The 17,912-nt window shown below is 42.3% G+C and overlaps 1 long non-coding RNA gene across 1 annotated transcript in view; it reads left to right on the plus strand.

Annotated features, from left to right (window-relative positions):
* Positions 1-5,759: 5,759 nt before the first annotated feature.
* The window catches only part of LOC310888253, a 54,396-nt gene continuing 42,243 nt past the window's right edge, over positions 5,760-17,912 (plus strand). The window contains exon 1 of the long non-coding RNA XR_014575867.1: positions 5,760-5,860. This is a non-coding gene — a long non-coding RNA (uncharacterized lncRNA). The remainder of the gene's footprint in view (positions 5,861-17,912) is intronic.

Raw genomic sequence — 17,912 nt, forward strand, 5'->3', positions numbered from 1 at the left:
TTTCATATGTTGTATTTTGTCCATTCGTTATACCATGCTTCAAATCACACACTGCTGTGCAGTCCTGGGCTGTAAGTTAAGCATTTCCTTCTTCTTTGTCCCACTCCCAAATATTTTGTTAGCAGTCACTACAAAGTTAAGCTTTTTGACAATACCCAGTCACACTATGTTAATGAGAAAAATTTAGTTTGGGCTTGAAAGTTATACCACCCACAGACATGATACCACCCACAGGCGTGTTGCTATAACCTTGTCTTCTTCCCTTTATTTTATCCTCCCTCTTTCTCTCAGTACGTATCAAGACTGCAAGCCCACTGTGAGAGGGGCTTCCTGGTAGTTTTTGTTCCCTGCAGTCCTACTCTTTTGCTTGTCCCCACTGGGAGAGCTACAGGAAAGCAATTTGCTCCTGCACATCTGACACACCTGGAAAGCAAGGTACACGGGGCATAAATGGGACCAAAATCATGGTTATCTGGGTCCCAGCCTAAAATTCGTCAGAACCTGCCAGATGTGTTCATCTCTACCTTCCAACTGGGAAGCACACCTGGGGTTTACTGTTTCAACATAGCCAAAAAGCTGTCAAAAACATATTTTAAGACACTGTGCAATGAATTTAATGTTGAATTGAAACACTTAACTGTTGCCCTGTTCTCACAATTCAAATAGCAAATGATATGAGAGGTAACGTGTCCTTGCTCACAGCTTTAAATTCTTCTCTGTGGAAAATATTCAGACAAAGCAGTGGAAATTCTGAAAAAAAGAAAATCCAAGAAGCATAGTGAAAGGCACGTGTAGAAAGCTTTACAGCACAAAATATGTGCAGCTGGTTAAATATTGACCAAGGAGAACTCTGGTAATTGTGACTACTTGAGAGTGTAAACAGGCAAGGCAAAGAGAGAACTTATTTAGCCTGGCAGTCAACAGTGATTTGGGATTGCAGTTCCACGAAAAAAAAAAAAGGGGGCTGCCAGAGCCCCAGCAGCATCTACACGCTCAGTCACGCAGAAATCACCTCTCTGGGTCAACTGCTCAGAGGGAAGATCTCCTGTGGTGCAGCTACAGCTGCTGTGCCAGCATCAGGGAGATGCAGGACCATGGCTATGAAGCCTCTGGATCATGTTTTTGCCTGTTGCCAATCATGTGAGATGGGGAAAGGGCAGGCCATTGTTCCCTTGTCTTTAGACGTTGCTTTACTTGCTCGCCTCGTTTCCATAATGCTCCCTGGCCTCCCAATAGCCCAAATTAGTTTGATGAATACAATTTTGTGTGGTTTAGTATTCATTATTCCCCACATCCCACCCCCTCAGTTTTGCACGAGGTAATCTTGGTCTCTGTGCAGAAAGGTCCTGCTGGAGCCTTAATTAAAAACAATGGGTGTGAAATAAAAAGAGTTTTCTTTGCACCTCTGTGTGCCAGCCACAGATTGCTGTCTGCTTTTCTGTTTCATCTGGAAATAAGCAAGAGGAAAGAAGATATCACCACCTGCAGATCTGAAGCAACAGTATGACTTGCTGTGTAAGGGAGAATAGGGGAGGAGGCTCCTTCACATCTAGAAAACCTGGACCTACGAAAAATAAGAATTCAGAGTAGAGAGACTGAGAGTGAATGGATTCTTCCTTCTCCACTCTCCTTATCATCAGGCATGTCTATATTTATCCGCTTTCTCATTGCAGCCGAAACAGTTGACACAAAAGTATAATCATACTTCTCTTTGGCAGATCCTTGATGTTTGTGCTGGGTGGCGACCTAAGTGTTTTTCAAAGGTTTCACTTTGTTTCTTGGTATTCCAAGGAAGAGTCAGGAGCCTCATAGACAAGCCACAAAATAATTTATAACTTCTTCTGGGAATTTTTTCTTCATGTTGTACTTGAGGTGTTGCATATCCATATGAGGTAACCTTGATCTTTGGATGTCACATCAAAGCTTTAGAATCATAAAAAATGTTACAGTTAGAGAATATCACCAAATATTTGGTGGCATTCACCATTTTATTGCCACTACAGGCCAATTCTTGCCAACAGACCTAGTGGTTTTGTGTAATGTAAGCACGCTAAAGATGGGAATTCCTCTTCACTTGGATCCTCTTCATAGTTTGTGCCTTTAGGAAATATTTTCCTGTCATTAAACTTCTGGATGTTTTTCTCTTTCCTACCATCTTATCCCCAAACTGCTATCAGGCTAATCATTCCTTTATCTCTTTTCAAACCTGACACCACTAACGTCATTCACCCTTACTGGTGTGGTGATCCAGAAGATACCTTGTCCACCTCAGTGATGCCTTGTGGTGGGTAAAACCTTTGTTTGGTTGTATATCAGACTTAAGACCTCACAGTCTCCCATACAAATATCTTCAGGTACTCCTTTCATAGTCAGCAAGAATGATATATTTAGTTCCTTCTAATAAGTCACTTGCTATAGCTCATTAATCACTGTTATTACCCTCTCAATGAGCTTGGTGAATGTAGCAATATGGTATTTGAGTACTTCTGGAAATAAGACACCTCATTAAATGAAGCGGTCTAAAACCATTTTTATTTTGCTATTCATTAATGACTCCACAAGCAGGTTTTACTTCAAAATAGTCTGCAGAATTCATCAGCACTGTGAATATTTGCATAAATAAATGTTTATATTCAGAATAACATTCTGAATAGGAGGTTGTATTTGCTCAACAGATTTGTTTGACCATTATGCACTTTTGTGGCTATTCTATCTATTCGAGGAATACATTAAAGATTCTCTAAGGTTATTTATTAGTCTTGCTGCTTAAACACAAGCTCTATGTAAGGACTAGTTTTCTAAGCAAGTAAGGTAAAATTTTTATATCCAAATAATTATTGCAATAATTCAAAGTGATGTATAAAACACTTGAAAATCATAATTCAAAAATGGAAAGAAGGTCACAAGATCTTTATATATAAATGTCATATTTCAAATTGCATTAATTTCCTTTTCACTTTTTCCATGTAAAACTGAGTTTAGTCCCAGTCACTTTTCATCTGGACAGACACAGATGAAATTCTGTCCCTTCCCTACTCCATCATGTTTTGTTTCAGTAGGTGACAGCAAATACGCAGTGTCAATTTTGTACTGCAGCTCCATGTTGAAATTTGTCCCCGCTGTTACTGTAAGTATTTTGACACTTCTGCCTCCACATACCCTTCTTTACATGTACAGCATGACCTTGACACTGTTTGTGTAAACCATCCTTGCGCAGACCATGGATATCACCCACAGTTTCACTTTTCCTTGTCTCCCATGTGTTACTTTCAATCCTGATGGATCAGAGGTGGGTTTATGAGGCAGTGTGAGTGGATGCTTGTAGGCCCTGTCCTTTTTGCCATGTTGAAATGTTAGCATGTTGCGTTTTAGTGCAGTGTCAAAATACTGGAGACAGGGAATAAGAGAGAACAAAGTAGGGGTAAAGAGGGCCTCCTCTAATGCACGGTTGTGGTGATCCACAACAGCCCCACGGCTTTTAGGCTTTCAACACTAAACCTCACACCACACTCAATGTGAGACCCCAGTGGTGCCCCGCTTGGCCTTTTGGGGAACATTTCAATGACCCGTGTCCAAACAGCTCTACACTGCTCCTGGCTGTATCAGAGAGCTTAGATGCTCAGCACAGTCTCATATTTGTAAACCTGACCTGTCATGTTGAATCTCTTCCCCTCACTCTGATTGTGTCTGCAACTGCTTTTGATGCATTGTATGATAACAGTGACTGGTTGATTGAAGCAGGATAACTTCAGTGAAGAAGGTATTCATTTGACCTCAGGATGGTAGTACATCTTTGTACTCTTTGTACTTTTGTCTTTCATTCACAAGTGTTCCTCTAGTCACCCTGCCATTGCTATCTAGGAAATGGTCTGTGGCATAAACCTCTGCTCCTCTGTGCACATTGATATTGGTACATCACCACTGCTACTCAGATAAAATGAGTGCAGAAAGAAACAGAAGAGAAATGAGATTATGGTTAGTGAAGCTCAGCAAATGACACAAAAGCTGCATGCTTACCTTAGGCTCGAAGATCTGAAATGACTGTTTCAGCAGTGGCAGCATCTTCTTTTGGAAGTTTGGTGCACAGTGTTCAAAGCTCTGCTGTCCTGCACATCTATAATAAATAGATGTACCTCTGTATCAAAGATTACATGGTACTTAAAGTGACTATTGATAGAAAATAAACACTGGTCTACAACTAAGAGATGCTTTCTGTTCAGTCCATGGTAGTGTGGGTGCAGCTAAAGTAAATGCAGTACCTTGACTTCAGCAGGAAGAGTTTCTTTGTAAAGACAAAATGTTACGAAAGCCAAACACATTTTGGGGAAAAAATCAATACATGCCATTTCCTCCTCCTGTATCACTGGAACCAGGCTTCTGCAATGGTAAAAGGGGAAAAATTGCAAGTGAGCACTTCTGTGTAGGAAAGTGCACGTGTAGGTAAAATGGATGTGTGGATGGTAGCTCCCCTGTGTACCCACTAAGCCTCCTCCCTGTCTACATGCTCACGCAGACAAGAGATGACACTGCTACACATCTTGCAGAAGCAGCCTGCACAGCCCCGGTAATATTGACTAATCCCAGTTTATGATGCACAGGAAGGAGAGCGGCCATATAGATATTCCCTGGCCAGACTGAGCAGGATGTGCCAACGGCAGATAGCAAAGCAAAGTTAAAATACCTTTAGCAGTAGACTCTACAGTGGAAACAATGTCCTTCCCTTTTCAAAGAGAGGTAACATTTTTGAAATTAGGGATGGAAGACTTACTTTACTTGTCCTAAATATTTTTATGATAGCAAGTATGCTGAGTGACCTCTTAAAAAGTCTTGTGCAGACCATTTAAATTCACTCTTAACTTGCACTCACATTTCATTAAGGAAGTTTCTATTTACCAGATGTTATTCCACAGTTACCATAGATATCTTACATGCTCCTTACAGGGAGGAAGTTTTCTCTTAGATACGACGGCGTAATTATTAGCAAATGTTCACTGGCAAAAGGTAATTAGCAGGTAATTATTAGGAAATAGAAGCAATCAGGCCCTGCAAAAATTCCTCCACTGGGATCACAGACTGGAGAGAAGAGACACAGAAAAATACCTCATCAGAAGCTTAAAAATTAAGAGTTAATTAATGTAGAAAAATGGTTCAGCACAGCAAACTGAGGCTGCGGACATTTTTGAGGAATGCTGCAGTCCCTGCTCCAACTTCCATCCCTTGTAAGGCTGGCTGCATTCAGGAAAAGCTATGAGCAGCAGGTTTGCACTGTGTGCCTGAAGAACAGCAGTCATCTGACAGCAAAGAAAGCCAGCAGAAGCACACATGAGTAATTGTGGCTGTTTCCATACAATTGTAACTGTAATGCAGTGAGGGTCACCAGAGCTGGCATGTACTACTCACTGACACTGGAGGGAGGGGGCAAGAATGCAATCACAAAATTGATGGTGCTTTTTAAAAGGCCATGGCAACATTAACTCTTCAAGTCCAGAAGGCTGGACATTTAATGTGAAGGTATTTTGCTGAGTATATATTCATTCATCCTCGGGGCAGCACAAACAAGGAACTCCTGTTTCCGAAACAGCCCCCTGTCACATGCAGAGCAGCTGATCGAATAAAGAGCCACATTTGTACATGCTCAGTGACACCAATGAATACACATTACTGATGGAGACTGGTGCTGCCGAAGAGGTATTGCTCCCAGACCACAGAAATAATCCTCGCACCGTGCTCTGTGGTGCATCCAGCCTCAAGGTTAATATTTTTGGTTCAGAAGAGTATGCTACGCAAGGATGTGAATTGAAAGGAAATATATTGCATGTGAAGTTGACTGACTGCTTCATGCTTTACTCGACATTAAAAGGTTGGTTGCTTTTTTCAGCTATGAAAGTGCAAGATCTCTTACTTTCCCACTATTCTACTTTCACCTGCATCAGACATCATTTCTGATGCCCAATTACGCCATCCCCCCTTGGGATACCAGCAAGTCTCAGGGCTGGTTTTCTCTTTATGAACCAAGGAAGGTAACTCTGCATTGGGACAGCTGGGACATAGCTGTCAGTTCCTTTTCATTATCAGCAGCACCCAGCTGGATGTCTGGAATTCACAGACACTGGGGGAGAATCATGTTTGCTTGAATTTTAAAAACAGGTTGCTTGCTGGGAATGAATACCCTGCAACAGTTGCTCAACTTTGCCGCTCTGAAAGCAAAACTAATCCCATAGGCTGCTAAAAGCAAAAGAGAAATCAATCTGCGCCTTGCTCATCAGTTCAGAATCTGATTAGTTCTGGAGAGTTTTGCTTTTGCTGCAAAATAATCTGCACATGAGATATTTTAAAAAGACAAATATCCATAACAAAATCAAAGCTAAGGAGAAAACACAAATTGTCATTGCTTGAAGACCAGTGCCCATTGCCGCTAATTCCTTGTGAAGTAAATAATTGTGCAGCATTAGCAGCTTTGGGATTTGCATGAACTTTGAATGAGAATCTATTGCTGGGCACAGTAAAAGATGTTCTGTTTGCCATATGTCAAACAAGCAACCTTCGCTTAATCCAGAACAGAAAATCTGTTAATTCACAGTCCAAAGACTAGGATTTGTACACTGGCAATGCTGCTTGGAACAAGACAATTTGCTGAATTTCTCCTTTGGGGGGGTGAGGGTGGGGAAAATGGGCTTGCAGCTGGTGTCTATGACAAGTATTTCCCTCCTTAATCCACATTAGCAAATGACTTGGAGGAGTCTTTTACTTACTGGCCTCTCAAGTATACTTCCCATTGCTAAACTAAGCTTGTCATCTGTGACAGATGAAGGCAGATCCCTTTTGGGACTTTAGACTCTTCTCAGCCCTGGGCTTCAGTTGCCTTCATTTTGACTTCAATTTTAAATAAGCCTGGTTTCCATATTGCCCACAAAGAAATTGTTTGTCAGGAGTCCTGATGGAGACCTCCTCAAACATCTTTCCTCCCTCTTTACTTTGCCTTGAGGCTTGCTATTAAAAAATCCCAGTCATTTTATTTTGCTTAGACCACCAGAAATAGCTGGGTGAGCTAGGTGGTCATTTGACACCCATTTAGAAGTCTGAGTTATTTTCCACCTAGCTAAATTTTGACCATCCCCTGCTTGATAAATCTAGGCTACACTTTATAGATAACACACTCTTCATAACGTCTGAGAAACCTCTCTGCCTGTTCTCTACTGAATCTGTAATGAGTTTTAATAATTTGCTGAACTAGCCATCAATCAAAAGTACAACCAAACCACGAGCTTAAATAGCTAGCTCTAAATTCTTGAAAAACAAACCAGCATCTTTTGTGAAAGGTCCCTTACATGTAAGCCAAACTAACCAAAAAAGCCACAAAACTACTTTTATGTGTAAAAGTAAATAAAGGTCTCATGATAAAATACCCAAAGAACATGAAAAGGGGGACAGAGTGAATGGTAATGGGCTGCTGTTCTTCTCACATCTCAGAGCTTGCATGCAACCTGTAGGCTCCTTCAGGCTAACGTGTTAAATATGATTTATACCAAAGATGTGCAACTGCCTTCAGTATAACTGTTTTAAATCACAGCAGAAAATTTCTCCTGCTGCTCTTATGTTCTTCACACTTGCCCTAGGTCTGCTGGGATAGAGCTATGACTGGTCCCCTTGATTCTGCCCAATACTAGTGAACCAGCATTCAGGTCACAAATAGGCAGCAATTACAGATTTTGCTGGTGGTTTCAAAGCACTAACCAGTGGAAACATGGTCTTAGTGAGCTTAGACACATGATCAGAAGTACACTGGCATTGCTACTGATCAGGATCTTTTGGGTAGGAGAGAAGAAAATCCCACAGTTTAAAGAGTGTTAGCCCCAAGCTGCAGTGCACACTCTACCACTATGATATTGTGTTTTTTTTGTTTGTTTGTTTTTCATTTTTTCTGAAGAGTTTTTATTACACAGTCAAAATATTTCCCTTCAGCTGCAATAAATAAGACTATTAAGAAATCTCACTCCACCTTCCCCCCTAAGGCCTTCCAGGATTTGTGAAGCAAAATAGTTCTGTTCCCACCCCAAACTGTCTAAATTCCAGGTATGTATTTAGAGGTGTGCCTGGCCTGCAGAAAAAGTTTTTTTTTCTATTTTTTTCTTTTTTTTTTCTTTTTTTTCCCTTTTTTTTCCTTTTTTTTTTCTTTCTTTTTTTTTTTCTAAACCAGGATCTTGGTTTATTAAAAACTTAGCCAGACTGATTGCTATGTGAGTGTCTTTTGGTTTTGTTCTCTTTCCAGTGAGGTTTGGCCTCATGGTATGTACACATGCATCTGTTCATGGCTACAATTTCAGAGCAGATTATTTTAGAATAATCTTGTGGTTTGAAAGTCCCAGCCATCAGCCCATCTCCACAGAACATGGCTATAGTGTATGGAAGTCCAGTGGCTAGAAAGTCAAGTGGCAACAATAGCAGGACTGTAAGCTTTCACCAAATTTATCAATAAGCACTGCAGAAAACCCATTTTACTGGCTCATACCTGAAAAACAAAGGTATTTTTTAAGAATAGAAAGGTTAGCTACTTTGTTTTAGGAGCTTGGCTAGCCTAGTAGGAAAAAAAAATACAGCTCTCATTTGACTCTTGAATGTGATTTTGTGATGACTGATATCAGAATTACACACTGGTGATCAAGTGTGATTTGGATAAAGACTGAGCATAAAATGACATTTCTGTTGATAAGGCAGAGTTCCCAGCAAGACATTTATCTCATTCCTTCATTTTTATGTTCATGCCATGCCAATCATCAGAACAGAAATTCTCTGCACAGTATTGGAGTAGCATAGACTTGCATACACCAGACGAGGCGTAAAGTTTTCTGGGACAAAGTTAATCCTTCAGAAAATTTCACAAACCTTTGAATTATAACATGGTTGAGGTTGAAAGGAGCATCTTGAGGTCCTCCAGCCCTCCTGCAGTTCTTCTGGTCCAAATCAACTGAATGTATTTCTATCACGTCAGTTCTTTGCATTGTGGACCAGCTGGATTTTTTATATGGTACTCAACAACACAGAAGAGCTCCCTGTATGACTGAACTACAGTCTTACTGTTCATTTTAGGTGTTCTGAATACAACTGTTCTTTTCTTTTTGTTTTAAATATGCATAGGTTACAAGGGAGGGGGAGAATCTGGCAAGACGGTCAAGATAGGTGTCTATTATTGCATAAAAGATGGCCAGAAACTCATCTCCCACCACCACGCCAAGTATCATGGTCCCCTTCAGAGCAGATTTCTCTTGTTCAGGTGGCCAAAACCAGGGTTAGGCAGTGAGCTAGCAATGGGGTGGAGAAGGTGATCAGAGTCTAGTCTTGTGTGGCCTCCCTCTCATCTCTTACCTGTCAAGGCACATTCATAAAAGTTGCTGAATTCCTTCATTCTTGTGGACTACATGTGGGATATCAACAGACAAAGGTTGCTTTGAACTGCTTTGATAGTTCCTACAGTCCTTAGGATGTTTGGCCACAGGTCCAAACCCCAGCATAAAACACAGTATTTTGAGATGATCCAATTCATAATCCCTGAATTGTTCCAATAGCTGCAGATGCTCTGACCATGCTCTTTCCGCCTCACTTGTCCTCGATCTTGGCTGCAGATGAGAGGACAGCAACTCCAAAATGCTCCCAGTGTGAAAACGAACATTTCTTGACAATATCAGGCATTTTAAAAATGGTACCAGTGGGGCAAGAACTTCAAGAATAACCCTTATTCTGTTCTCAAAATATGAATCAGTGGTAACTCCACAGTTCGGAGATAAACTGCAGTGATACAAAACCAGAAAGAAGTTCAGGCATACCACAGTGGGTTTGCAAAGTTTTAGCATGAAAATATGCAAGCCTATGTTTGGAATAGGTTCTAAATGAATAAAAAATCATCAGAAGTTGATCTGAGTTCTATCAGTTTAAAGGTATTTTTCAAAACCAAATATGAAAATGGCCTCTTGGGATTTGTTTGTATTTTTTTTCTTGAATTTCCTTAAATCCATTCCCATACTTCTCCTAGCAAGTGGTCTGAAAAGTGTACCTAGCTCCAAGTCTGAACTTCTAAACTGACTTTTCAGAAGACAAGCCAGGACCCAAATTCACGCACCACCAAACCTAGGGGAGATCTTGAAAGAAAATGAATCTGAGTTTTACTGCTAAAATTTATCACCTCATAAATTTCATTTCATAAGTAATCCCTTTTCTGAAACATAAAATCTGTGCAATTTACCTTCTTTTTACCTCCTCTGTATGAAATTACCTGCTTGTACAACAAATACCCTGAAAAAAATGAGATTCAAGGTGACTCTGAATTTAACTTAAGCCTCTAAGAATAGAGGTCTAGGAGGAACCTAAAAAAGAACTGTACATACCTCCTTCTATAGCACTGTTAAAACCAAGAGGAAGGATCACTAAATCCTCTATAGTACCTGGCATATAAAATCCTACCTCCCTCGAGATCCACAGAGATTTTCATGAAGTTTGCCCGTAGAGCTTGAGAAATGATTAAACCAAGCAGGCTGACTCAGTGTTCTCTAGTTACCTGAATGCTACTTCATTACTCTCCTCGGCAGTGGCTCAACAGAGAAGCAAAGCTTTGTTCATCGAGTAGCTCACACACACAGGCAGGATCCTTTTTGCATCCCAGCATTTTAATGCCCATTTCAAGACATTGCATTGAAATTCTGCATGTTTCTGCTATGATTTGTTTGTCCCAGTAAAGGCCTTGCCATTCAGCAGCAACACATCAGCTTGTGTTATGGATCTGTTTCTGCAGAGTTATGGCCCTGCAAGGGTGTGTGATCTCCTTAATGGTGCTGATGGTACTTCAGGTGTTCAACTCAACTGGAGTCCGAAGGATACAAATAGGAGATGCTCTCCATATGGGGAAATATTAACTGGAGAAACACTTCTATGTGGCTGCTGAGGAACATGTCCCATGGTGGATACCTCCTTTTGAAACAAGGTGATTTTACCACTATAGTTATTCTCATTAATATGAGCAGTTATTCTGCTTTGGTCAGAACCAGGGCAGAGTGGATTAAAAACAGTGGTATTACAAAAACGTGTGTCTACTTACTTTTATGGCTATCCTTCAAATTTAAACATGCAGTGCTGATGCAGTGAGGACAAGCCTGGGGTTTGCAGGACAGCCAGATGTGGGAAGGGCCACATTTCTGGTGCTCCTCAGTGTGCTGAAGCAAACCAGATGTTTGCCATGGGGATGGTTCATGGTGAGGCAGAAAGGCAGCCCCCTATGTGATGGCTCACACTCCCTTCTGATCTGGAGTAAAGTGCAATTGTTTTTGGGCTGGATAAACAGGAAATCACACAGGGCTTCATATCCTCCTGCCTTGCTCCTCAGCATGGCAAAGGTGAGCCCTGGTGGCAAGGAGGCGATTCAGACCTCAGTGGTCCACCAGCTCAAAATGACTTGCAGCCAACTAGGAATGAGCATGAAATCTGTCATCTGTATCACAAAAGCACATGATATTGGTGAAAAATGAATGGTGAATATTTATGTCAGGGCACAGAAAACGTCGTGCCTTCAGTTGGTTGCCATTTAAGAAGAAAAAATAAGTGAGATTTCACTTTATGTCCCTAACATAAGCATACAGCCTGCTCTCCTATATATCTTCCTATAGTAAGTAGTACCAAAGACAGACAACTCCTATGCTAAACTGTCTGCCTGAGTCTGCGGGTTATTTTGGTGCAACACAAAAGATATATTGGATGTGTTGCTGTTTTTTGTTTTGTTTTGTTTTGTTTTGTTTTGTTTTGTTGTTTTGTTTTTGTTTTTCCCCTGAAATTAACAGCTGTCTTTTGTTTTAATCATTGTGTATATCAAGAAAATAAAGTCATAAGACATCAAGCACGTCTAGCTCTTAAGGGCACTCGGCGTTGCCAAGGAGAAAGCCTAAAGTTTGCATAACAGCAAAAACTAGAGCAGCCCTAATTTTGCAAGCACGTAGTAATTTCAGTGTAGCTGAAAACTCCAGAAGGAAGACTCTTTTCATTTCCAGCACAAATCACTTGTTTGTGTGACTTTTTGGCACACAAGCGCAGGGTGAAATAGTAAGGTACTTTTCAGCTAGCAGGCATCCTTTTCCTTCTCTGAGGCAGCAATAATCATTGTTGAAATACATCGTTAAAAACAGGAAGCTTTATCATTATGATTTTCTAGCAACCTCGCCCTTTCTTGTGAACCCAGCCCTGGCTACGAATCATCTGCTTTGATTCAAATACAACTATTATAGGACTGAAGTGCAGGTATTTCCTATTTTGCTTTAAAGCGCATTCGGTGTGCGCTTAGAAACAGCCCCTCTCTGGGTGATTCACGCAGCCCTGAGCAGGAGCACTGCTTGTTAGGGCTTTACACAGGAGACCTGTGTGTTTAGATCATGCTTTTGTTTATGTTTTAGTTCTGCAGAACAGAGGGAACTGGGAGAGAGCTCTTGCACTGAGAAAATATTTTCTGAGAGGAAAGCAGCAGGAAAATGCTGAGGATGAATTTGCAGGAACCGTAGCACAGGAACGGTGATGTTTTTCAATGCATAAGCAACAAGTAAGCATTTCTCCTGGTGGCACTTGGCAAAAGGACCTCCACGTAGGACCATAGCAGGCTCACTACTGCAGCAATAATTTCAGATGCATTCAAATGGCTCCTTTTCAAATGGCTCCTTGACAACACATGCAGGGTTGGGCATGTATGCACTCAGTGGTACCAGCTGCTCACTCCCCAGGAGCTGCGATGCCAGCCAAGACCACTGCCCACCCAGCACTGCAGCCTGTGCTCGCTGGGGACAGCCACCGACCCCTGGCCAGACCCACTCCATGTTTCTTCAGCAGGAACATCCTCTGAGATGCCCCAGGCATGGGACCACCCTCTGGGAGAAAACCCCACCACTCCCCTCTCCACGGAAGAGACGGTGCCCAGCTGCCAAGCCCCTGGGCAAGGGGGCTGTCATCGCTTTTGTCTCAGGCTTTTGGTTTTTGCTGGCTGTGAAGTAGTGTCGGGGTGATGATGGTAGAGGAAGGGACACTGGCTCAGATGCAAAGCACTGCTAAGGCTGCTTTATCCCCAGGAAGGCTGCTGAACCCAGGGAATGGGCATTTAAATGGCTAACAAGAAAAGCCAGCAAGAAATACTTCAGAAGGGATGGTAAACCACGTCATTGCAGGCTTACAGTAATTTCCAGTTACAAACCCAGCCTTGAGAACAGCCTATCTGAGGCTACGTTGTGTAGAGTTTTTGATGCTTTCCTCAAGCAGATTGGAGACATGTAAATGGAAACTGATCCGGTACAGTTTCCTTGAAACCTTTGGATAACTTTGAAGTTCTTATCCTGGATCTTTCCTCTCCATGTATCTCACCCTCAATGCAGAGGCAGCCCAGAGGAGCATCATGCAGGGGTGCAAGGGTCCAACTGCATCAACTCCATGCAGTCTGCATGCATCATTTGAGCTACACTGATGCTAATGCACCTAAAGAGAAAGAACTTTGATTTCCCATCCCAGCACTGGTGGCATCCTCTTTATGGCACATTGTGTCTTTATGCCATGTCTACTTACACAGCACAAAAATTTTATCTTGATTACTTAATAATTGGTCTTTAACTTGGTTAAAAGCTGCTGTTAAAATCACAGCCCACTCTTGACACAGCTGATGGGACCTGGGCTGGGCAGGCACTCTCAGCCACTGCCTGTGGCTACCAGGCCCCTGCCCTTTGCTAACAACCCAGGGAGGTGCCCCCAGCATCTCCAGCAAAGATGCTGGGTGCCAACCAGCCTGGTGCCTTTCTGACCACCTCCACCAAGCCCTGTACCATTTGGGCTCACTCAGGTCCCCTGCATGCCTAGGGGGGGCATGCCCAGAAATGCCTGGGGAGCTGCTGAGGAAGTGACAAACCCTGGCTACAAATATAGGTTGTGTCCTGGCTGTGAACTTGGCAGTCTGCAACTGCAAAAGGCTTCTGTGGTCTAAAGCAGAGTTCTCAGGGCTTTTTATTCTCTGGGGTTTGTTTTTGTTTGGACACGCTGGAGATCACTGGTAACGGAAGAGGAAAGTGGAGAGGAGGATTTCTTGTTTGCAAACACAACACTCTGCATCCTGCAGTGGAGTGTTCTGCAAATTCCCTGCAAGCAGGGGCGCAGCAGCTCACCACAGAAAATGCATTGGGCCTTACACCCACCAAATCTGCATGAGGGTGCCCAGCTGGCTGACAGGAACATGTTCTTTCAAGCTTTGTCTCTGCTTGCTATCAAGTTTTGTTTCTTGCTTGCTTCCCAGGGGAAGAAGGGAGTAACCACACAGCACAGAGAAGAAAGCTTTGCAGAGGGGAGAGGAAGAAAAGGACTCTACAAGCTGGGAACAAGAATGCTGGGCTGGCAGTTTGAAATAGTTCCCTTGAGTTCCTTCCCAATCTCTTACCTCTCTCTATCCTCATTATTTGATTATCACAAGAGAAACCTAAAGAGTGCATTCACAGATTCCTGAATAAATGCTGACACATGGTATGGCCATACTTGGATAATGCCCTTACACTTGTACTAGTGCATCTGGGGCACTCTGCTACTGTAGGCTGAGACAACTGTGAAGAATTAGAAGAGCTGAGACAATATTTATTGCAACCCATTGATCAAGACAGACCAAGTCAAATGTTGCTTGATGCTGGTTTTTATATCTCTGCTTATTATATTTTTAATGGATGTAGTGCCCAGCAACCTCATCTGTGGTTTCTGTTATGCATGACTCCAACCAGTGAGCTTACTGAAGGCTTTTTCCAGTCCCATTAAGGAGAAACTGTGCAGAAGATGGATGTGGATGATCAGATAAGAAAGCAAATGAGGCAACATTGATCACTACAGCAAGCCAAAGGTATCACTTCCCTGTTGTGTTTAGTTTTTTTTGTAGGCAAAACAGCAAAGGAAATTTTTAAGGGGGCATTCAAAGAGCTGTAGAGTTATTACTGTTATTAGAGAGCAGTGAGAGCAGTGGGCTATGTAGTGACTGCACCCGGCTCTGAGAGGAGCTGTGGGGGATCGATGGGCCCAGGATAGACCAGAGAGCAGCAGAGATGTGCAGCACTTTCTTATACAGTTCCACCAAGATGCAAATGGTGGGACATAGCCAAAATGTAGTGCCAGGAAAAAGGCAGCCCATGGTAAAGCTGGATGAGTGAGAAGGAAGAAGGGGCTGCAGGGTCTGTTCCCCTAAAGCAGAAGAGCGGGCAGCTGGTGACAGCTTGGGAGGGAGAAGCAACAAGGGACAGCTTCTTTTCTTCCCAGCATGCAGTATTCAGTGATGATTGAGCGCTGAGCTGATTTATACTGACTGCAGCTACTGCTGTCTCACTTATCCTGGTTCTTCACTGTGCAAACCCCTTTGCACATCCTAGCCATCACCCTGCTCTTATTGATCATAATTTTGCATCAGGAACAGGGTGACTTTCCTTCCCACCCACCCACACTTGTCAGGCTTCTTGTGTACAATAGTGATTCTTAAATCCCTGGGCACTGAATTTCTTTCTCTGAAATCTTCCAAACCATGCCAGACAATATTATTCAATCTTTCTAGCCCACAAAGCTCTCTGGAAAGTCATATGTAAAGCTAGCTTTATTGTAGCTCGTGCAAAAATTCAAGCTTTGCATGTGGTATACGTCTTATGTCTCAGCAAAGTTTTCCATTTCCTCATGCCACAGGGATTTAGTGTGCAAATCCTGGTTTTGCACATCAGATGTTGTACATGTGTCAGTCAGAGACATGCAGAACTGCAGTTATGTCTGAGAAACAGTATCCAAGCAAACAGTGTTGGTGGCAAACCCCTGCATTGCTGTTCTCCCACATATATCCTTGGCTGTTTGAGTCACTGGGAATTGTGCTGCTCCTAATACCACATGTACCTTTGAGGCTGAGACTTGGGCTACACAATGCAGGAAACCCAAGAAGGGTGTGATTTTTTTATTTTTTTTAAATCAGTGGAAGAGGTATTTTATATGTAATTAAATCCTTATCACAGTTTTTGAGCCAGGTTAGGGAGTTGCATAAAAGGGAATAGGCATGAAAGAGGTAGAAAAGGTACTGTTCTCTTAGTTATATCAGCAGTTTTCTGAACAAGCCTAGAACTCTGTTCCAAGCTTCTTAACCAAACTGAGCAGTTACTGACTTTATGAGGATACCTGAAACTGAGTAATGCTTACAAAATCCACCTGTAACACAGTCCCTATGGACCCAAGAAGAGAGGCTACTTGTGATGAGATGGCCTTTTCTGAGATGGGTAGCGTTTAGCATCCTGACTGACCTGCTCCACAAGTGCCACTGCTGAAAGGAGTGCTATCCACACCTCCTCCCCCATGGCCAGCTCTGTGTGCCTTGTTTCCTCAAGGAGCAAAGAAGGTAGAAAATTCACCCTGCCAAAGGAAGGGTTGAGCTCAGCACCCTGCAGTAAAAGTGCCACCACTGGCACAAGGGAGGGGAGAAAAGCGGGAAGAGTGAATCCACCTTTCAGCACCAACTAGCTGTAACATGGATTTGCACCCTGCCGTCTTGCCCACGCCTGTCTCTTTGTTTGCTTCAGACTGTACAATCCATTTAAACCGATTAACTAATGGGATATAAATTCACAATGTGCCCATGCAACAATCAAGCCAATGTCAAAGAAAAGCATTTTAAACCCCTTCTGTCAACAGCTTTGGCAAAGTGAGCCTGAGTCCAGCCCAGCCTGGTGCCCTGGCCCCTTGTGCCATGCATCCCCACTGCTGTGGCAGCTTTATGCACTCCCACCCTACCTCGCCAGCTCTCCCCTTCCCTAGGCATAGTCCTCATGGGTTGCCGTTGCAGATCCCATGACCCCAACCTCAGCTTGACAAGTTCTCCTTGTTCTCTCTTCATCTTGTGGCCACCAAAATGAAAGAGGTCCCAAAGTGAACGGGAGAAAAAATGGAAACAAAGCCAAAATAGATTTTCCCTGGTCCGTCTCTGTCACCATCCTCAAATATATTCTATATCTCACATCCCCTCAGCACTTTGGCTAGGCTTTTGGGCTTGATTAAAAATAACTATGACATAGAAGAAATTATGATAGCTACTAGACTTTTTTTTTCTTGTAAGAAATCAAAATAGATGAAAGGAAGAGTTAATGTCAGGAATTTTCTCAGATGATTTTTCTTTTGATGTCCTGGTGCAGTCTGTGTTTATTAATGATGTTTAATGCATGCTCTCAGTTTAGTGATTTCTTTTAATTTGTACAAGCATGAGGAGGGGATATTAGTATTAGAATTGCATTTCACTTGTCTGAAATGTTACCCTAAAATGTTTCCAGAAGGCTGGATAGAAAGGAAAAAGAAGGTTTAGAGACGTCAGGGCATGGGTTGCTTATACCAACACTTAACCTATCAGCTTGCTATAGGCAAAGATGCACTTCTGAGTTCCTCAACTTTAGAAGGAAAAACATTTGTTGTTTTGAATGGTAAGTGAATACACAAGTGCACCTTCTTTCTTTCAGAAAAGCTTTTACTCTATCAACAGGAGAGATGGAACCTAAGCAGACTCATGTTTATGTACTGAGGAAATGGTCAAGTTTCAAAGTACTGGCACCTTATTAAAAACAAAACAAAACAAAACAACCAAAATTTGTTTGATATTGTTTGCCCTCCAAACACTTTTTAGCATTCAGATTTGCTTTAGGTGTTTTCCCCCATCAATTATGTAAAGAAAGCAGCCCAGTACTATTCATTTGTCTTTATCTTGCTTCATGCTATGCCTGGTGGCAGAGTGTTGTTCTTCAGTTTCCTATACTTTTTCATGAAAAAAGACAGCACTGAATTCTTTGCTGGACAATGCAGCTCTACATTTGTGTTTGTTTTTGCAGATTAAAATCCTGGCTTAGCACAGTGTTAGCTTTGGA

Source organism: Anser anser (genome assembly GCF_964211835.1).
Source record: "Anser anser genome assembly, chromosome: 1".
Classification (NCBI taxonomy): Eukaryota; Metazoa; Chordata; class Aves; order Anseriformes; family Anatidae; genus Anser; species Anser anser.